This window comes from Tenrec ecaudatus, chromosome 1, assembly GCF_050624435.1.
Source record: "Tenrec ecaudatus isolate mTenEca1 chromosome 1, mTenEca1.hap1, whole genome shotgun sequence".
Lineage (NCBI taxonomy): Eukaryota > Metazoa > Chordata > Mammalia > Afrosoricida > Tenrecidae > Tenrec > Tenrec ecaudatus.
The window spans coordinates 107,530,732-107,553,828 of NC_134530.1; the positions used below are offsets into that span (position 1 = coordinate 107,530,732).

Here is a 23,097-nt window from a genome sequence, read left to right on the forward strand (position 1 = left end):
GTGGTGACGGATTCATACTCCAATAAGGGAAATTATAACCCATAGCTTGGCTTCTTGATTGGAAGCCCAGGCCTTCAGACGCCAGAGAAGTGGGTCCGGGTGTGGACGGGCGCGAGGCTGCTCCAGCCGGTCTTGAACACCAGGCCGGCGGCACTGCCCCGGAGCAGAGCAGCCCGGCTGCCCTGCCCGGCTTCGCCCCGCGCTCGCGGAGCCGGCTCGGGCCCGGGGCGGCAGCAGGCAGGGGCTGGTGGCGAGTTGGCAGCGCCCCCCTGGACCGGCCACCGGCTGGGCGCTCCGGCGGGGGGGAGGGGGGCGAGGGCGGGGCGGGGGGAGCTGGCCCCGCGCTCCGGAACAGCTGCCGCGGCGCCGGGCCCGCCCGCCCGGAATGCGGGGCCGCGCTGCGCACCAGGACTTTTATGGAAACTTGCTGCTGGCGGCGGCGGCGGCCAGAGGGCTCGCGGCGGCGGCGCGGCAGCAGAGCGCGCAGACCCTGCCAGCACCCAGCCGACGGCCGCTGCCTCGAGCGCCCGAGGTGAGAGGGCTCGGGAGAAGGGGCGGCGGGGCCGGGGGCCGGGCTGCGGGGACCTGCCTCCCGCCCCGTCCCGGGGAATCGGGCCCTGGAAGGCGACCCCGGCTGGCCGGGGGCGCAGCGCTGTGGGGCCCCGGGCTCCTGGGTGTGAGGTCCGCGGGCCGCCGCCCCGCTTCGGCTAGACTGCACGCGCGCCCTCCGGGGCGCAGGGGTGCTAGCCCCGTGCTGTGCCCTTGGGGTCCGACCGTGGGTAGTACCGCTCAGGGTCCCGGGGCGCCTGCCGCGGTTCCGAGGACCCGTCCTCTGGGGAGTGCAGTATGACTTCACAGCGCATCCTCCCTCCGCAGCATCTTTCCCGAATCTGTCCGAGGGAGGCCGGGGTGCTGGGGGCTGAGGAGCGAGAGCTGGAAGTTGAAATGGGTGAAGGAAGAAGGGAGTCATCCATCCCTTGTCTATTTGCTTTGTGAAAACAGTGAGCCATTCCAGTTGTGTTTTTTAAACCGTGCTACACTGCGGATGGTAAAGAAATATTATTATTAGCATCTATAAAAACAAACTACAAGTCGAGATGTTAGCTAATTGCTGCAACTACTCCAGGATCTTAGTTTGGTGTTTATTTAAAGGTCAACAGGGTGCACTAAAAGTTGGAGGGAGAAAGAGAGATAACAAGGTAAAAATAGCCTACGGTTCTGTCCTAACAAAATGTCCTTGGGAAAGAGGCAGGTAGAAGAAAGACATAATAAAAATGAAATCAGTTGCATGACTAAAGCAATGCCAGCATCATCCATCAGCTAAATTTTCTTAATGGATTCTTGTAATGGGCCTATTGGCCTTCGAGTCACAACATAGCTATGTACTGGAGAGTGTGATTAAATAAACAAGTATTTGTATTTATATCTTCATAGTCACATTACTAAGTGGCCCACATAATTTCCCCCTCCTAGTATCAAGAAGACTAATGCAGTTAATCAAATGAGGGAAACAGGATCTTGGAGAAGTATATTCAGTATACATGAACTTTGATTCTTTAATATAACTGGTGAAGATTCTTCCTTCCAGTTATTAATTAGCAAGCTAATTCTAAAGCTATTTTGATTTTGGTTACTAGAAATAGTTTAAAGAAAAATTTGTACAATTTTTTTATCTGCAACTACTTTAAGGACCCCTAAGTAAAATCCAACAGATATTTAAAAATCAGTTTTTCCTCATTACAACTATGATGCAATTAATTTTAATGAAAGGTTCACATTTCTAAATGCAGTTTAAATTGTAATGTAATGAAAAGTAATTTTTTTCTGTTCACCTTAAAATGGAATCATTGTCAAAATGTATGTCATCTTGAGATGAGGGCTATATTTAGCATCAAGAAAGGAATGCATTATCTAGGTTTTTGAGCAGTATTTTTCCCCTGAAATTGTACTGGAAGTATTTAGGTTAGGATTTCATTTGTGAACAGAACAAAAACTGATTATGTATTTTTGGAATCTCATTGCCGTAGAACTTCAGTGTCTTGAAAGGAGGATATACTTCATTTAGGAAAAAAGAAACAAAACCTACCAATTATCTTTGAAATACCCAAAATCAAAGGAAATTATATTTAAATTAAAATATGGAGAATTATACAAGGTACATATCCAAAAGAAAGAAAATAGTGTAATAAATGCAGGAAAGTATGTAACAGTGGGGCAGATGTTTAAAGTTTTAAAGGAAAGAAGATTTTGCAATGGAATGGAACTCAGTACATCTATCCTGTGGTTTGTGGGACACATCAGAGTCCTGGTTGTGTCAGGGGTTACGCGTTGAGCTAATAACCTTTCTCTCCTGCAAAAACTTGCAGTCTTGATAACCCAGAGAGGCTCTGCTATGCTGTCCTTTAGGGTCCCTGTGAGTTGGAAATGACTTGAGAGTAGGTTTGCTTCTTAAGTTTTGAGAAAAAACACACACACACACACCATTTTGGTAGTCTGCTTCGTAATTTAGTGGGGGAAATGACCTATAATATTCTTAATATTTTCACACTTTTCTGTTCTTTTGCAATGTCAACTATGGCCCACATCACCTGTGCCATTGGTGTTTTCGTTCTTCTGGTTTTATGATTGCATAGTGATATCATTCATGTACTTGAAATGGTTGTGTTGTCTTTAAAATGTACATATCCTTTATGTAATTTGGATTTAATAATGGTGGTATACTGTCAACACTATAGGATGGTGGGGTTTTTTTAACCCAGAAATCTGGCTTAATTAATTTTGTTATGCTTATCATCAAATTAGTATCCCCATATTATTTTTGTAGGAACGTTGGTGGTGTAGTGGGTTAAACATGGGGCTGGCAACCAAAAGGTCAGCATTTCAAACCCTCAGTTGCTCTACAGAGAAAGACAAATCAGTCTGCGTCTATACAGATTGTCAGCCTTAGAAACACTTCTTCGAGCAGTTCTCCGCTGTCCTGTGCAGGGCTCTGTGAGTTGGAATCAACTCATTGGCATTATGTTTGACTTAGATCACATGTGTGGCTAGAAATTATGGAGAATGGAAAAGGCAGCTTTCAAACTCACACGCATATATATTTCTTCTAGTTTTTCTCCCATGCATAAGCTTTTTTGCTTGCACTGCATCTCAGAGAAACAACATATATAAGAATAGCTGATAGTGTTTGCAATGAGTGGTTCTTTTTCTTTCCCCTCTTTTTCATCTCTTACTTTTTTGCTTTTAACTTTTTGTGTGAATCATGGGCTAAAAACTGATAACCACAAAGCCACTCCCAGTCACAGACATGCTTAAAAATCAGTAAATTTAGAGAAAAATGTGGGTTTCCATTTTCTTTTGCAGTTGGCATAACTGAGCAGAACTACGTCCTGGGTGCTGCACAGGACCAATATAACTAAACAGTGGCGGCCTTTTGAACAGGACATGCATTCTCTCACTTGCCGCAGGCGCACCGTTCCTTATCGTTTTACGCCAGTTATTACTCACCGATGTTACCAATCAGGTCCTAGACGCTTGAGCATGAGTCTCTTCTGTAAGAATTGGGGCGAGTCTGAAGCCAGGGTAAGATGGAAAGTCTGCTGGGCTTCACATTATGACCCTGAACTGTAAACATTTTAGTGAGCAATTATCTTAGCTGGGAATGGGTAAGAAGAGGTTGGCATTCATTGGCACTGCTGCTTGTCCTAGGGCTGGAAGGAATCTTGTATTACTAACCTTAACCAAATAATTTAGTTGGTGAGATTTTTACGTAACACAGGGGAGATATTTCTGGGAAAGAAGACTCTTAACTGACTATACTCTCTCCATGATAGATTTTTCTTAGGAATGTTTGTATGTCCCTGGCCTTAACCATAAAGGGGTTCACCACAGTTCTGCTTCCTCACCTGTATGTGAACCGAGAGACTTGTGGCTTTTCTTAGGTGCCATGAGTTGTTTCCGACTCAGCAAGGACAGGAGGAAAGCCCGCCCGCCCGATCATGACCTCTGCCCCCAATCATTGCTAGGGTTGAGCTCCTCCTTGCAACCCGCGTGTCACTCTAACTCCTTGCCAGTCGTTCTCTTTTCGCCGACCTTTCACTTTACGAAGCAGGATGGCTGTTTCCCAGGGAGTGCGCTCCTCTGAGAACATGTTCAATGAAAGGCAATCTTCCACTTGCACAGAAGTACAGACAGACCCAGATGTCTCCAGTGGTTCCATTTATTCGCTTGAGAAGCCAACTTCCTTTTTATGTTGTTGTTTTCAATCATTTTATTGGGGGCTCATACAACTCAGCACAATCCATACATCCATCTATTGTGTCAAGCACATTTGTACATTTGCTGTCATCATCATTCTCAAAACATTTGCTCTCTACTTGAGCTCTTGGTGTCAGCTCCTCACTTTTCTCCTCCCTCCTCTACCCTCCCTCCCTCACAAACCCCTGATAATTTATAACTTATTATTTTTCCCGTCTTACACTGTCTGACGTCTCCCTTCACCACTTTTCTGTTGTCCATTCCCCCGGGAGGGGGTTAAATGTCAATTGTGATCTGTTCCCCGGTTCTCCTCCATCTTCCTCTTCCCATCCTGTTATCTCTTCTCTCATTACTGGTCCTCAGGGATTTATCTGGCCTGGATCCTTGTGTTTCCAGCTCGTTTCCATACCAGTGTACATCCTCTGGTCTAGCTGAATTTGTGAGGTAGAATTGGGATCATGATAGTGGGGAGGAAGAAGCATTAAAGAACTAGAGGAAAGTTGTACGTTTCATTGGTGCTATACTGCACTCTGACTGGCTCGTCTCCTCCCTTCTGTAAGGGGATGTTCAGTAGTTGCCTACAGGTGGGCTTTGGATCTCCACTTCGCACTCATCCTTTTTCACAGTGATATGATTTTTTCTTCTTTGATGCCTGATACGTGATCACACAGGTTGGTGTGGGAAGCCAACTTCCTGGTTGGAAGCCCCAAGTTGCTGGTTGTTTGTGATATTTAGTTAAATTTAAACCTACCTCAGTTTATTTTTCTTTTTCATTATTATTATATGGTCAATATATGTTCTCAGCACTCCTCTTGGAGCTAACATTCATGAGTCTTTTTTTTAATCCTTTGATATAAAAAATATTATTAATTTGGAATTACCGTATATACTTGTATATAAGCCGGGTTTTTCAGCACATTTTTTTATACTGAAAAAGCCCCCTGGGCTTATACTCCAGTGAGGGTCCCACTTACCTGTTCTCCGGTCCCTCTCACTCATCTCTAGGCCCTGCCGCCTCTGTGGGTGGTCCGATGACCGCTGATTTCACCGCTCTTGTTTTCTCCTGCGTACCCGCAGCCTCTGTGTTGTCCATGCGGTACTGGACAACTTCTGTGTGCTGGTACCTGGGCGCACCGCATCCTTGTCAGATGAACGTCAGATGCAGCTGCTCATCTCCAGGGCTGGCGCCAATGACGCGGCCTTTACAGTCTTACCCGTGCTTGGTCACGCCCCCTGGCTCCGCCCAAGCCTCACTGAATACAAGTACGGGTTTATCTCTGGTCTTGGATATGCAGTACGTTTATTTACAGTACTGAGTCTGCTCTATTTTATTTTCTTATTAACGCCGATCTAGACCCAGGGTTGACTATGCTTACATAGAGCAGCCTGTGTTCGAGCTCATAACAAACACGCTGTGTGGCGTGCGCACTGTTACTGCATGTGTTGCGTTAGCACTTCCCGTACGTAAGCAGTAACGCAGGGCATAGGCAATGCGGTGGGTATATTTTGAGGCCTGACACAGGCTGCTCTGTGCAAACAATCATGTCATCACATTCTGGAATACCATGGTCTGCGTTAGGCCTCAAACTGTACAAGCTGCGCCGTGTACACGTGGTGAGCCCGCGTGTGCAGTACTGCAGCGCATGCAGTAACAGCGTGTGTATCATTGTTGACGCCATATTGTTTTTGTTGACCCTCTTTTCCACTTAGAGAGTTAGTTTACTGTTTTTCTTTGAAATAAATAGTCAAAACCATTTAACCTACTGATGCCTCAATTAATGTGATTTTATTGGTATCTATTTTTATTTTGAAATTTACCAGTAGCAGCTGCATTTCCCACCCTAGGCTTATACTTGAGCCAATAAGTTTTCCCAGTTTTTTGTGGTAAAGTTAGGTGCCTTGGCTTGTATTTGGGTTGGCTGATACTTGAGTAGATACGGTGATACATACATCATCCCATAGGTCATTCATATTAAGCAGAAAGTCATGAGTCTTTCTTGGGTTGATTGTAGGTCAGGTTTTCTGTTATTTCTCTGTCACTCATCTACTCTTTCCAATTTGTATTGAGCTTGTATTGTGTCCTACGTGCTGTATGAGATACTAAGATTATAGCCAGAAATAAAGCAGTTCTTACTTTTCAGGGCTTTAGTGTGATGTCTTTTGAAAAGTACTACATGTAGTTATTTGAATGTTTCAAAATTTCCAAACTCATTGCTATGAGGGGATGCTCTGACTCATAGAAACTCTATAGGACAGAGTAGAACTGTCTGTGAGTCTCTGAGCCTGTAACTTATTGTTTTTCCTTCAGAGTGGCTAGTGGGTTCGAACTACAGACTGCAATTAGCAGCCCAACATGTAACCATTATGCCACCAGGGCTCCTTTTTAAAATGTAAGATACTATATATTATCATTACAGGAGAATGATAAAGAAGGTTGAAATAAAGATTCCTGTTTCTCAATGAGGAATTAAGTATTGAATAAGAGAAAATAAACCCATTTCTTCAAATATATAAAGTAGGATCTCATTTCAGATTTTTGAATTGGGATGAGGTTGATGGCAAATTTTGTAAATTCTGTAAGTGTAATGTTGCAACTTAAATGTAATAGAGTTATATTTAAATTTTTATTTCTTTTACAAGTTTAAAAGAGATAACACTTTAGGCTTATATCGTATAAAGTTCTAACAAAATTTCTGGTTGTATCAAAGACCAAACAGGTAGCCCTTAACATTTACTGATAGTATCAAATTTAAAAGTTCCATTTAAAACCTTCTTAAAAGTTGAGACAAAGAATTTGCTTGAGTTTAATAAAATGCAAATTAAAACACTATCACTGCCTTGACATTTCTGTTTCAGGAAAAGGAGATGATTTGTAACACAATGAAATTATAAGTGATATCTATTAGTTAAGATTCTTTACTTGATTCCTTAATTGTTTGCTATTCTTGAACTATTGTAATTGTATATCTGAAGTATCAAGGCAAGTTCATTAGATTTATAAAATTTTGAGGCCCGGCATCAACCCCTGGAGGAAAAACAATTAGCATACATCTTTTAGTATAGATCTGTTGTTAATATTATGTTTGATGTGATTTATGTATTCTCTCAAAACTTGAATTGCATCTTAACATCCAGGGTGGAAATTATTTTGTAGTCATTTAAAGATAGTACTTTTGTCGTCACTCAAAGTAATGCTCTTTAGCGACTGGAGCCCTAAAAGAGGCTGAGTAGCCATCGAAGGTGCAGCTAGTGGTTTCTCCTCCACCAGAGAAAAGAAATGACAAAAATCCAAAGACACATGGAAACAATTAATCCAAAGGACTATGCAAATATCCACGACCTTGAGACCAGAAGAACTAGACGGTGTCTGACTACCCATTCAGAAAAGGATCACATTAGAAGGTCCTGGATAGAGTGGGAGAGAAAATGTGGAACAGAGCTCAAAATCTTAAAAGAGACCTGGTGTACTGGTCAGAGAGAAACTTACCCTTATCCTTATCCTTCAGGACTGGAAGTGAACTCATTCACCCCATGTTAGAATCATGAAGCATTTAAGAAAAAAGGACAATTCCCAAGGACAAAGTCCAGAGGGTTCAGAAAACAAGGGAAGGATACAGGAAACAGGGAAGAACTAGAATAAGTGATTCTGATAGTTAGATACTCTGTTGTCAATTCGAGAATTAAGAGTGAAGGGGTGGAGTTTAGCTTTTCAATCAAGTCACAGCTTGCTGACCTCATTGGAAATGCTAAGGAGATAAATAGCTCACTGGAGATGGGATACCAGGCTCACTCCCTGGGAGACATTATGACCAGCCTGATGAAATTACGCTGATGCAGCCAGAGCCCTGGGAGCTGGAGGAGCCATGTGGAGACCCCTGTCAGTGTTGAGATGCTTATATTGCCACTGGACCCACAAGACTTTCCATTCACTGGCCTGTGATCTTCCTGCATTTAGGTGTCATTTCATGTGTTTCATGAGTCTGAAAGGGACTTTATAGATTAGTATTGTACATATGGGCTAATATCGGATTTATGGACTTGATTTGGACTGGACTGGGATGTTTTCTTGATATTCAATTGCTCTTGTATATAAAGCTCTTTCTTAAACGCATATACACATCTGTAAATTTTTTTCTCTAGTTTACCCAGACTAACACAGTGATATTACATTGAGGAGATTGAAATGCAATTGTTGAAACAAAATGTATATAAATTGTGAATGTAAAACTAATGATCTGTTCTGTAAACCTTCACCTAATTCACAATAAAAAGTGAATAAAGAAAAAGTATCAAGTCTCTATTCTTTTTAAAAAAATAATTTTACTGGGGGCTCGTACAATTCTTATCACAATCCATACATCCATTCGTTGTGTCAAGCACATTTGTACATTTGTTGTCATCGTCATTCTCAAAACTTTTTCTTTCTACCCTTGGTATTATATCAGCTCCTCATTTTTTCCCTTCCCTCTCCCATCCTAATTCTGTATTCTTGAAGCATATTTTATCAGGTTATTAAATCAATTTCAAAAGCACAGTAAAGGATACCAGGCAACACCAACATTAATTGGGCATATGATATGTACATTGGGCATATCATATATAAATATATTTTATTGTTTCATATGCTTAAATTTAAGTAAAAATGGTACACGACAAAGTGAAATGAATAGTTGTTTAAGATTCAAGAAATCTTTGTCTGTCTACTTTTTATTCTACTACTAAACAGTTTGTAACTCTGGATAAGTCATAGAATCTCTTTTTTCCTTAATTCTTAATTTGGTAAGTAAAAGAGGTTACATGAACTTTAAGGTTCTTAGGTACAGACATCTCAAATCATTTCTAAAAATGTTTTAAAATATAATTTATTTACATATTAAAACCTTTTAATTGTCATTTGAGTGAAATTTTTCAGAGAAAATTTATTTTCTCTTCAACAATTTATACACATTTTGTTTCTTGAGATTGGTTGCTTTCCCTCAATGTAACAACACTTTTCGCACTTTCCCTGTGGGTGGTTTTCATTCAGCATTTTTTTCTGACCCTTGCAGCCTTTGAGTTTTGTTTTGGAGAAAATACTGCCCTTTTGGTCTTGTGTGTTTGGTTTACTGAGGAAAATGTTCTTCCTAGGTAGTATTATTAATTTTAAAGGTCTACCTGTTGTTTGGCTGGAAGTTCATTGCTGGGGTGCATTCAGTTTCAGACTTGAAGGGTGTCTAGGAGCCACAGTCTCAATTGTTTTATCAATTTATATCAGATCAATAGCTCTGATCTTTTTTTTAATCTCTGGTCTTTTTAATGATTTTGAAATTCCATAATTTTTCACTGATGCATAAATAGACCCAAAATGTATTTCTGCCAGGAAGTAAAGCTGTCCAAAACCAATCCTCTCAAAATATTTTTCAATTTAATATAAGTTAATAATAACCTTGCCTATTCATTTGCTCATATCAGCAACTGTGAGTTAATTTTTGACAATATTGCCCAAACAAAGCAACTGACCCGAGTTCTTGCAATGGTTCTCCCACTAAAAGGTAAACTCCATCAGGGCAGGGACTATGTCTTTTTGTTCCCTTTTATGTCTCCATAGCTAGGCTAGTGCTTGATATATAATCAGGGCTTAAATCTTCATCAGCAAATGGATAATAGGTCATCCTGCCTGTTACTTCCACTTCGGAAATGTCCTTTTCAACCTCTCATTCTTTTAGCTGTTGTTCTGGTTCAGACCCACTATTGTCTTTTGTCAAGACCGCCTACGTGCTCTCCTCCCTCTAGTCTTTCCTCATTTCACTCTAGTCTCTGCACCACTCTGAGTCTCTCTCACTTCCTTTCTAGAATATACAGCTCATTAAGACATTCTCTTATTTAGAAAATCCTTTTTTGGATCGTCATTGTCTATACATTCAAGTTTAAACGTATTAACATGTCATCTGGGTTTTCATCTAGCCACAGGTTGCCTTTCTTGGTTTACCATAGGTTCAGTGGGCAGTTTGTAAGTCCCTGAACTTTTCATGTGTTGCCAGGCATTGGTGCTTTTGTTGCTGTTGGTTCTTTTGTCTGGATGCCTTTCCCCTCTCGTTCAGCGTGTGAAATCCGACTTATCCTTCAAGGTTAGCCCATATATTGTTATGTGTGGCACCATTTCTCATCACTTTCTTAACCTCAACCTCTTCTTTAACCACACGAGTCTTTTCCATGTTTCTGTGCCCTGTGTGCGCGCGTGTTGCTAGAACACCACTTACTGGACTTGAAGTAGTGGCCTCCTACCTGAGCTGCTCTCAGTGGCAGTGAGTCTGAGGGTTTTTGTTGAATCTCTTACTCATTTTATATTACAGTCTTGAGAAGGAAATTTTGGGGGGGGGGGGAAGGTAACTTTTTTTATAAATTACATATAGTGCAATGTTTCTTCTGAAAATAACAGATATTTGACTGTCTTCATTTAATATAAATGTTTAATATGTTGGGATGGCTGTACTAAACCCCTTTATCATCACAACTGCCCCCCCTTCTTTTTTTTTTTGGCAAACTCTTTTTGATAAGCTATATGTTCAACCTTATCTTTCAGTGAGTATTACCTCTCCCTCCTTAATCATGTCAACGAATCAGCGGTTTGCCCGGAAAAGACTGCAGAAAAAGGCGAGGCCAAATTGTGTTGCTACTGCCCCTTGAAGGTGACCAAGAACATTGCAATCTGCTTGTTCAGATTTCATCACTAAATGCTAAATTAAGAAAAATATGACAGACTCCAAAGTAAAACTTTGACACTAATGTTACTAGTTATAGAAATTAAGTCATTAAACCAATATGAATGTAACCAATATTCATTTAGCACCCTAAAACAGAGTGACGGCGTGTTCAGCCTAGCTACCCCTTTCTACAATCAGAACTGGATATTTGATACAATGTTCTTCCTTCTAATTCAGCAAATCTCAAACACTTGGGGACCCCCAAGCCCTTCAGAGGTCCACGAAGTCTTTACTTTTCGACTACTCCTCTGTATGAGGCCACACCTGTAACTTTACCAAGACACTATAAGCCACAATTGTTTGTTGAAGTATATGAGACTATACTTGTCTTTTTAAAAAATGCAAATATTGATTTTATGGTGCTATTTTATTTATTTATTTTAAAACGACGGCTTATTAGCACGTTAGGTTCTTGTGGAGCTATTTCTATCCATATTAGTTGCGGACATTGGTTATGTTTTTCATAATGGGTCATCGTTCTAATTCTGTGTGTTTGTTTTTCACACTGAAAGGAATTTCTTAGGGAAGTGTCTGCACAACAGAGCAACACTGCTCCTTCGTGCACCATCCTCACAGACAGAGAGTCGCTGTATGCTGGCATCTGGTTATTTGAAGTAACCGGGTTCCCTGCCCGCGTTACCATCTCACATTCACTTTAGAGTGAGTGTCCAATAGATGCTATTGTGCAGATACACTTAAAGGGGCACAGTGCTCACATGGAGCATTATTTACTCTGTTTGCTATTTAGCTAAAAGATTGCCTCCAGAAGCATTTTTGGTTCCAAGTTTAAAGAGTATCTGAGAGTGATAATCTCTCGTCTTAACTGGCCCTGTTAGTCTGAACTATTTAAGAATTTGAATCTGTTCTATTTTTTCTCTCCTCCTATCAGGAACCCTGATGAGAATGGTTGGTAGTTATATCTGTCTTTTATTAAGCCTGATAATAAAGAAATTTGCCAAATTTAAAGCAATGCCACTTTTCTAAAAAGTAATTTTTGCAAAATAGGGATTTTTTAAAATAAAAAATTGATTTATGCTCATACATAGTATATCTGTTCTTGTTCATATTAATAATTTAGTAAATGTACATTTGAAAATTCTTCATTCTTATGTCAAATACATAAATACCTATAGATATAATTCATATAAAAAAGCTATCTCAATAATAGGTATCCTGAACCCTAAAAGTTTGAGAATAACCATTCTAATTCATAACCTTTCATCCAGTTAGGGCATTTTCTCTAATACTACATATATTCAAATGTTACCACAGTACAGTGCTTTCTAAACCAAAGATTATATTTCGGTAACTTTTAAAACTCTCATTTAAATTATGCCTTCCATTAGAGCACTTTATCATATACAAATTTGTATATATTGTAATAACTTACAGTGGCTTGCATATTACAGAAAAATATTTTTAAATGTTTTTTGAAACAATGAATAAGATTTATTCATTTCAGTTAATTTATTAATATTTTCCCACTGATTCGTAGTTCTATTAACTTACCAGCTTTGAATCTACAGAATAACATTCAGAGAGTATGGCACATAATAGAGATGTGAGTGTTAGGTCTCATCCATCTCCTTTATACAGAAGACGAGTCTTTTCTATCTTCTAGGGGTTTTCTTAAGTTCTCAGATCTTATTTGTAGATATAATTTAGTTTTATTAATGACTTCATCAAATGAGAATTTATCAAAACCGTTTCTGAATTGGACAGTCATATGATTTATTATGCCTGTGTGGTTGTTGATAGGTACCAGTAAGTTGGTTCCTACTCACGAAGACCCTACGTCCAACAGAGCAGAAGAGCCCGGTCCTGCGCCATCGTCACAGTTGTTTCTGTGCTTGAGCCTATTGTTACAGTCGCTGGGTCAATCCACCTTGTCAAGAACCTTCCTCTTCTGTTCTGCCTCTCTGCACCAAGCATGGCGTCCTTTCTTCACGAAATAAGCTTTCCTGACAACATGTCCAAAGTACGTGAGCAAAATCTTGCCATCCTTGCCTCTAAGGAACATTCTGACTGGGCTTCTTCCAAGACAGACCTGTCTGTCCTTCTGGCAGTCCATGGCACTGTCAGTCTTTTTCACCAGCACCACAATTCAAACCCATCTATCCTTCAGGCTTCCTTTTCCAATGTCCAACTTCCACATGCATATGAGGCAATGGAAAACGCCATGGCTTGGGTCCGGCACACCTTATTCTTCAAAGTAACTTCCTTGCTTTTCTTTTTTTAATTACTTTATATTTATTGTGATATACATCACATATCACACAATTTAATTGTTCAATTACATCGAGACTTGGACAATCATCACAATTAATTTGAGAACATTTTTTTCTTGTATCCATTGTCCTTAGCTCCCCATATCCCCCTAACCTTCCCACCTACTTGTCTTTCAACACTTTAAATGTGTTGAAATGTGTCTTTTGATCTCTTAATGGCTACTACCTTAAGCATTGATTATGGGTCCAAGCAAGACAAAATCCTTGACAACTTCAATCTTTTCTTTCTTATTTATGATGTTATCTATTAGTCTAGTTGTGAGGATTTTGGTTTTAGTTACACTGAGTTGTGATCCATACTCATGGCTGCATCCTTGATCTTTATCAGCAAGTGCTTCAAATCCTCCTCACTTTTAGCAAACAAGGTTGTGTCATCTGCATATTGAAGGTTGTTAATTTGCCTTCCTCCAATCCTGATAGCCACATTCTTCTTCATATAATCCAGTTTCTCTGACGATTTGCTGAGCATACAGATTGAATAATTATGGTGAGAGGATACAGCCTTGTCACACACCTTCCTGATTTCTAAAAATCATTTTATTGGGGACTCGTACAAGTCTTATCACAATCCATCCATCCATCCATTGTGTTAAGTACATTTGTTGCCATCATCATTCTCAAAACATTTTCTTTCTATTTGAGCCCTTGGTATCAGTTCCTCATTTTCCCCCTCCCTCCCCGACCTTTCCTGATTTTTAACCATGCAGTATTTCATTTTTTTCTGTTTACACAGCTGCCTCTTGATCCATGTACAAGTTCTGCATGAACACAATGAAGTGTTCTGGAATTATCATTATTCTCAAGATGATCCATAGTTTGTTATGGTCCCCCACAGGTGAATACCTTGGCATAGTCAATCAAATACAAGTAAGCATCTTCTGGTCTTCTCTGCTGTCAGCCAAGATCCATCTGACTCAGCAATGATATCGCCCTCCTTGCGCCCCCTCCTCTCTGAATCTGACTGGAACCTCTGGCAGCTCCCTATTAATGTACTCCTGCAACCATTGGATAACATTCAGCAAAACTTTCCTTGCATATGATATTAACAATTGTTGTTGTTATTAGGGTGTCACTGAGTTAATTCCAACCCATTGTGACCCTATGCACAATAGAACAAACACTGCTTCGTCCTGTGCCATCCTCACAATTGTTTGAATCCATTGTTGCAGCTACGGTGTCGATCCATCTTCTGCGAATGTATGAAAATTGGAAGGCATCCAAAGTGAAGTGGTATGCGTAAAGATTTTCATGATATTGTTCTATAATTTGAACATTCTATTGGATCATCTCTCTTTGGAATGGGTATAAATATGTGTCTCTTCCAGTCAGTTGGTCCAGTAGCTGTCTTCCAAATTTCCTGGCAGCGATAAGTCAGTGCTTCCAGTGCTGCATCACCTTCTTGAAACATTTCGGTTTTCCATCAGTTCCTGGAGCCTTGTTTTTGGACATTGCTTTCAGTGAAGCATGGACTTCTTCCTTCAGTAACATTGCTTCTTGTTCCTCTGCTGCCTCCTGAAGTGGCAGAATGGGCTTTTGGTGAGTGACTGTGTCTTCTTGTCATCTGCTCTTGATGTTCCCTGCATTGTTCAATATTTTGCCCAGAGAACCTTTCAATACTGCAGTGTGAGCCGTGAATTTTTTCTCTCGAGTTCTTTCTGTTTAAGATATGTGTGTTCTTCCTTTCTGGTTTTCTAGCGCTAGGTCTTTGCACATTTCAACATACTATTTGACTTTAGCTTCTCCATTTGCCCTTTGAAATTTTATGTTCAACTCTCAATCCGCCATTTCTACAATTGGCTTTAGCTACTCTAAGGTTAAGAGCAAGTTTCAGAGTGTTTTCTAACACTCCTTTGATCTTCCTTGTCTTCTTAATGACGTTTTTCTTTCTTCATGAATGTTCTGGATGCCCTCCCATATGTGTCAAAGATGTCCTTGAGTTGTTATGGAAATTCAGGTAGGTCATACTCAGGGTCATATTTGGCTCTCATGGACATGTAATTTTCTTCGGCTTTAATCTGAACTTACATATGAGCAATTGGTGGTCTGTTCCACATTCAGGCCCTGGTCTTGTTTTAGCTGCTGATGTTAAACTTCTCCATCTTTTTTTTTAACCACAGATGTAGTCAATTTGATTTCTGTGTATTATTCCATCTGGTGAAATACATGTCTATAATCACTGTTGGTGTTGTGGAAGAAAGGTATTTGCAGGGCTCACCCCAATCCCAGCGATGTGGACAGCCAGCCCTTGCCCCAGAAGAATTTACTTCAGAGGACAGCACTGAAGCTACAGCTCAGGGAGAGAGACTTAGCGGATCAGAGCCCACGGGAGCAAAAGAAGGGGGGAGGGGGAGGAAGAGAGAGTGGAGCACATGCTGGCCTACCAAGCCCTGAAGACGATATCCCCTCTCAGAGCACCCAATGCACAGAGAGGACCATATGGCTGCCCTCACTATGAGACACGACATCCCTCACTGAACCATAGTCCTACAGGAGACAACAGTAGAGATAGTGTGGCAATTGTGCCCAATCTGACCCCAAAACACTGAGGCAAAACACTAAGAGTATGCAACAAAACAGCCAGGGGAGCAGAGCAAGGAAGTCCTGAGGGAGTACCAAAAATAGACTTTGGGGCCAAGGTGTGGCACCCCATCAGACTCTACCAGAAAACACTCCTAAAGGTCAACAAATAGGCCTTGAACTACTTGATGGCTTTTATTTTTCTGTCATTGTTTTTGTTGTTTTATTTTGTTACTTTGTTTTGCTCTGTCTTGTTTTTTTGTGCATATTATTATCTCATCAGGTCTATCTAGATACGATAGGCTGGATAAACAATGGGGAGAAGAAAACAATGGGACTGTTGGTTCTAGGGGACATGGGAGAAAGGGATGTGGGGAAAAGGAAGTGGTGTTAACCAACCAAGGGACAAGGGACAAAGTGATCCAAAATGAGTGCCATGGAGGGTGTAAGAGGCCTGGTAGGTATTGATCAAGGGCAATGTAACCGAGAGGAATTACTGAAACCCAAATGAAGGCTGAGCATGATAGTGGGACAAGAGGAAATTAAAAGGAACTAGAGGAAAGAGCTAGAAGGCAAAGGGCATTTATAGAGGTATAAATAAAGGTATGTACATTTGTAAATATATTTATATATGATGATGGGGAGATAGCTCTATGTGCATATATTTATAGGTTTAGTATTAAGGTAGCAGATGGACATTGGGCCTCCACTCAAGTACTCCCTCAATGCAAGAACACTTTGTTGTATTAAATTGGCATTCCATGATGCTCACCTTCCCAACATGATCACTGAAGACAAAACGGGTGCATAAACAAATGTGGTAAGGAAAGCTGATGGTGCCCGGTTATCAAAAGATATAGTATCTGGAGTCTTAACGGCTTGAAGCTAAACAATTGGCCATCCAGCTCAGAAGCAACAAAACCCACATGGAAGAACACAGCAGCCTGTGTGATCACAAGGTGTTAAAGATATCATTTATCAGGCATCAAAGAACAAAAAATCACATCATTGTATGCTTTGGTGAAGATTTTGGTTTTCTTTACATTGAGGTATAATCCATTCTGAAGGTTGTAATCTTTTATCTTTATCAATAAGCACTTTAAATTCTCTCAGCTTTTAGAAAGCAAGGTTTTTGATCATCTGCAAATCACAGGTTATTTCATGATACATGAAACAAGATTGAAATTGTCAAGGATTTCATTTTTCCTGGAAACATGGAGTTGCTATGAGTCAGAGTCTACTTGTTGGCACCTGACAACAACAGCAAAAGAATAAAAGGCAAGAATTACAGGTTTTGATTCTGAACATAACTTTTAGAAGATGGGAAGGTGCAGTTGATAATGCCTAGAATGTAGAAAGTTCAGTAGTTATATAATTTAAAGCTTGTATATGTTATGCTAAAATAATTGTGCAAATAAATGAAGTAGAATTTCCATTGTTTAATAACACAGTGGAAAAAGCTGGCAATTGCTGGAGTTCATTGATTGGTGTGTGGGAGCACATTATATTACTATCTTTGATTTTGTAAGTGCTCACCGACAGCCACCACTCATCTGTCAGTGGAGGTTTGTGTGTTATTACTTGAACAGACTCTGATGAACTGTGAAGAAAATCCTGGCAATCTACTTTTCAAAACCAACCAGTGAAAATGCTGTAGATCACAACAAACTAATCTTGGATCAATCATGGGGATGTTGTATGGCTAGGTAGTGTTCTGTTGTGCTATGATGGGGCCACCACAATGACAACAGAACAAATATTTTTATGTATGTCTGAAATTCTCCATAGCAAAAATATCTGAATAAAGAAGATTAGTTCGATTGATAGACCTAACAATACAAAACATTTGAAAGTTGACATCAGACTGAGCACATTTTAAAATGTCAGAGACTGAAAAAAAAAGAATTTATGTTTAGGACATAGGAAAAAATCATCACTTCTATTATAATTAGTTTTCAAAAATACTTCATCAAGAAATGGCTTTCACCGGAGGTGACAAAAGGTTGCTTAATATATTTGTCTAGGTGAAATGGAATTTTAAGTAAAATGATATTAAAAAAAGAAAGAGATAAAAAGAATCATTGTTAGAAGTTACTCTGGAAGTAAGTAAACTAGTTTACTAATAACTCATGCTTAACATTATTCTTATAATGATGCATCAATTAAGTTCTTTGAAAAAATTAAGTTATTTTAAAAGGAAACTCCATTAAAATAGTTGCCCTTTATGTCCATACCGAATTTAGATTCTGGTCCATATTGAAAATATTTGAAAATCTGAAAATGTTCATTAAGGTTCTGAAGTAGAAAGACCTGTTACAGTGAATCCTTTGAATTTTATAAAACTTTAGTGAGATAATTTCAATATCTATGCAGTAATAATTTCAATTGATAAGTCTGAAGTTCTATTCCTTTATTTTAAGTTTTATTCTCTTAATATACTGTTTATACTATATTAAAATCTATTGATATTTACAAATGATTGTTAAATTAATCCTGGTAATATATGTAAAAAGCATGAAATTCTCTCATTTTCATGCCATATATATATATATAGTCAGTGATTTAATTAAACTATGAATTTTTGTTACATTTGCTGTTTTATTTGTCACAGAGGCCTCAGATGCTCCTCTGATTCCATGTACCGGATATACTTGAGTATTAACTGACCTGACTACCAGCTGAGGCACCTAATTTTACCACAAAAACTGCATTAAAAATGTGCTGAGAAACTCGACTTACACACGAGTATATACGGTGATTATGGTTACCAGAAAGACTCATTGATATTGAATATCCATAAGTATCCATGTAATTTCGTTTCTAGCACTGTTACTGGCTTCTTGGTGTTCTTGAATATTCCCCAGTAACCTCGAGCGTTTCCACCACTACCATGTATTCAATTTCCCTTAGAGCACCCGCGTCCCAGCCTGCCCCATCTTTCTCCCGACGAGCAGCTGGTGGATTTGAATTGCTTACCAACACTTCACTAGACCAGCAGAGCGCCTGTGGGGCACTCATTCTCAAGTAATTAGATAAAAAGTTTTGCTAAATACATCAACAGATAAAATCTTACATAGCTGGATAGTAGCACACGCCCCTCCTGCCCATTGTACTAATATTATGAGAAATAGAAAGAAAAGATGGAAATTGTCAAGGATTTCATTTTCCTAGATCCATGGCGTTGCTGTACGTCAGAGCTGTGCTATGAGTCATGCTTTAAATTACACAACTGCGCCACTTTCTACAGCCACGCATTATGAAGTGCTTCTTTGATCTCCTCAGAATTATGTCCAGAATCAAGACTTGTACCTCTTGCCTTTTGTTCTCCTGTGCTGTTGTTGGTGGGCGCCGTCCGGTCAGCGCTGACTTGTGGCAGCTGGTAGCATCGCATGCAGAGTCTTGGTGGCATACGCTTACTCGCTGGGCTGCTCACAAAGACATGTTTAAACAGGTTTTCCAAGACTGAGTTGCTAGTGGTTTCAAAATGCTCAGTATGGAAATAGGTTTTATGAAGAGGGCAGATTACAGTCAAGGAAACCAAACGTAATGAAAATAATCAAAATCATTAGTGCCTAATAATATTGTTGTTTTATGGGTTTTCATATATATTATCTCATCTAATCCTAATTTAGAAGCGAGAGAATTAAAAATTTAGATTTCAGTCTGAGTAATAAGCTGGTCAACTGACTGGAAGAAATCTATATTTGCACCCATTCCAAAGAAAGATGACCCACAGAGTGCTCAAAGTATAGAACAATATCATTAATATCATATGCAAGTAAAAATTTTTTTACATTTTATTAGGGGCTCAGACAACTTTTATCATAATTCATACATATACATACATCTGTTGTATAAAGCACATCCGTACATTCTTTGCCCTAATCACTCTCAAAGCATTTGCTCTCCACTTAAGCCCTTTGCATCAGGTCCTCTTTTTTTTTTCCCCCTCCCTCCCCACTCCCCCCTCCCTCATGAGTCCTTGATAATTTATAGATTGTTATTTTGACATATCTTTCCCTATCTGGAGTCTCCCTTCTCCCCCTTCTCTGCTGTCTGTCTCCCAGGGAGGAGGTCACATGTGGATCCTTGTAATCAGTTCCCCCTTTCCAACCCACTCACCCTACACTCTCCCAGTATCTCCCCTCACACCCCTGGTTCTAAAGGTATCATCCACCCTGGATTCCCTGTGCTCCAGCTCCCATATGCACTAGTGTACAACCTCTGCCCTATCCAGTCCTGCAAGGTAGAATTCGGATCATGGTAGTTGGGGGGAGGAAGCATCCAGGATCTGGGGGAAAGCTGTGTTCTTCATCGGTACTACATCACACCCTGACTGACCCATCTCCTCTCCTAAACCCCTCTGTGAGGGGATATCCAGTGGCCGACAAATGGGCTTTGGGTCTCCACTCTGCACTTCCCCTTCATTCACTATGATATATATATATATTTGTTGTTGTTGTTGCATGATGCCTTATACCTGGTCTCTTTAGCACCTTGTGATCGCACAGGCTGGTGTGCTTCTTCCATGTGGGCTTTGTTGCTTCTGAGCTAGATGGCTGCTTGCTCACCTTCAAGCCTTTAAGACCCCAGACACTATCTCTTTTGATAGCTGGGCCCCATCAGCTTTCTTCACCACATTTGCTTACGCACCCGTTTGTCTTCGGTGATCGTATCATGGAGGTGTGCAGCTAATGATATGATTTTTTGTTCTTTGATGCCTGATAACTGATCCTTTCGAGACCACGTGATCACACAGGCTGGTGTGTTCTTCCATGTGGGCTTTGTTGCTTCAGAGCTAGATGGCCGCTTGTTTATCTTTAAGCCTTTAAGACCCCAGACACCATCTCTTTTGATAGCTGGGCACCATCAACTTTCTTCACCACATTTACTTATTCACCCGCTTTGGCTTCAGCAGTTGTGTCGGGAGGGTGAGCATCGTAGAGTGCCAATTTAATAAAAGAAAGTATTCATGCGATGAGGGAGTGCTTGAGTAGAGGCCCAAGGTCCTTCTGCCACCTTAATATTGAACCTATAAATATAGACACATAGATCTATTTCCCCATCCTCATATATATATTTGCATGTACATGGCTTTGTCTAGACCTCTATAAATGCCCTTTGACTCCTAGCTCTTTCTTCCATCTCCCTTGACTTTCCTCCTGCCCTGCTACCATGCTCCATCCCCACCTGGGTTACAGCTATACCTCTTCTTTACCCTTGATCATTCCCTACCAGGTCTGCTACTCCCCCCTCACTACCATTTTGGGTCCCATGTTGTTCCCTTGTCCCTGTGTTTGTTAACACCATTTCTTTACCCCCACCCTCACCTCCCCCTATCCCAAGTCCCCCCGGAACTGTTGGTCCCGTTGTTTTTCCTCCAGATAATTCATCCAGCCTGTCTTATTTAGACAGACCTGTGGAGACAATACATGCACGAAAACAAGACAGAGCAAAACAAAGCAACAGTATACAACCAGACAACAAAACAACAACAACAAACCACTGACAAAGAACAAAACAAAACACTTCACAAAAGAAAAGCTTGTAGTTAGTTCAAGGATCGTTTGTTGGCCCTTAGGAATGTTCTCCAGTCCAGTCTGTTGAGGCACCACGCCCTGGCCCCAAAGTCCACTTTCAGCATTCCCTGGGGACCTTGCCACTCCATTTCCTTGCTGTTCCACTGCACTCCCCCAGTGCTTTGCCTCGGTCTCGGTGTGGTGGGATCAGGTCAGGTGCAATTCCCACACTGTGTCTCCGGTGCTGTCCCCTGTATCGCCCTTAGTCACTGAAGGGCATCATGTCTCATAGTGGGGCCAGCCATGTTGTTCTCTCTGTGGACTGGCTGCTCTAATCAGGAACATCATCCTCACGGCCTAGTCGGCCAGGCAGTGTTCCACTGTCTCCTCCTGCCCCTTCATCTGCTCCCGTGTGCTCTGATCAGATATGTCCATCTCCCGGAGCTGCAGAATCAATGTCGTCCTTTGAAACAAATTCTTCTCGGGGGAGGGGCAGGAATCCACTTAATTTTTGGTGCTGGGGCCAGCCTCCCAGACCTCTCCACTGGTTCCCTACTCCATGCCGGGATGTTGCATTCACACCTTGCGGCACTGGGTTGAAGTCTGGTCCCACTTTCCCTGTGGAGATATAAACAATACCCTCCCCTTGGGTGGATTAGTGCCCCATGCCCACAATCCCCTTTTCTTCCTTATATTCATCCTTTTATTTTCCTTTCCCCACCTCCTCCACCATTGTCTACCATGTGCATCCCTGGTTTTGTTCTGGTCTCTGCCATACTACACAGTCTTTATCCCAAAAATGTCTGTATACAGTAGCTTTTTCCCCTATGCCCCTTTTGAATTTTTTTTAATACTTACCTCAGCGGGCTCATGTTGTACTTGTCCTTTTGTGCCTGACTTGTTTCCCTTAGCATGATTTCCTCCAGTTCTTCCCATGCCGCTATGTGCCTCATACGTTCATCACTGCTTTTTAGTGATGCGTAGTACTCCATTGTATGAATATACCACAGTTTTTTAATCCAATCATCAGTTGATGGAAATTTGGGTTGCTTCCAACTCCTTGCAATTGTGAACTGTGCCGCAATGAACATTGGAGCACAGATGTCTGGTCTTGGTTTGTTTCTTGCCTCTTCTGGGTATATGCCCAGTAGGGGGATTGCTGGGTCATATGATAACTCTATTTCCACCTGTTTTAGGTATCACCAGATTGATTTCCATAGTGGCTGTACATACACTGTCTCCCCACAGACATGTTCCTCTCTCCCCACAGCCCCTCCAACACTTGTTGCTTTCTGATTTTTTGAATTGGTCTACCTTTGAGGGTGTCAGGTGGTACCTCATTGTTGTTTTAATTTACATTTCTCTTATGGCTAAAGATTGGGAGCATTTTCTCATATGTTTGTTGGCCATTCGGATTTCTGCCCCTGTGAAACTTCTGTTCAAGTCCTTTGCCCACCTCTCAAGTGGGCTATTAGATTTGTTTTTTTTTTTTTGGAGGCCAGCAGAGTATTGTAGATTTTAGTAATAAGGCCTTTGTCTGATGTGTCATGGCTAAAGATGTTTTCCCAGTCTGTGGACTCTCTTATTACTCTTTTGGTGAATTCTTTCGATGTATACAAGTGTTTTCAGTATATCCCATTTGTCAATTTGTGCCTCCTCTGTGTTTGTATCCTTCCATATTTCTGATAGCCTGTGTATTCCCTGTGCCAAAGTTCTCAAGTTGGTCCCAATTCCCTCATTGATGGCCCTAATATTTTGGAGTTTAACTTCAAGGTC

The 23,097-nt window shown here is 40.8% G+C and overlaps 1 protein-coding gene across 4 annotated transcripts in view; it reads left to right on the plus strand.

Moving 5' to 3' along the window:
* The first annotated feature begins 379 nt into the window (after window positions 1-379).
* Window positions 380-23,097, plus strand: part of NEXN (nexilin F-actin binding protein) — a 72,463-nt gene continuing 49,745 nt past the window's right edge. For 2 of the 4 annotated variants that reach the window (XM_075557497.1, XM_075557510.1), the window contains exon 1: window positions 381-532. The gene's annotated coding sequence lies outside the window, so the exon portion shown is untranslated. Of the gene's footprint in view, window positions 533-23,097 lie in introns of all 4 variants that reach the window. The other 2 variants (XM_075557530.1, XM_075557502.1) reach the window with 2 other exon arrangements.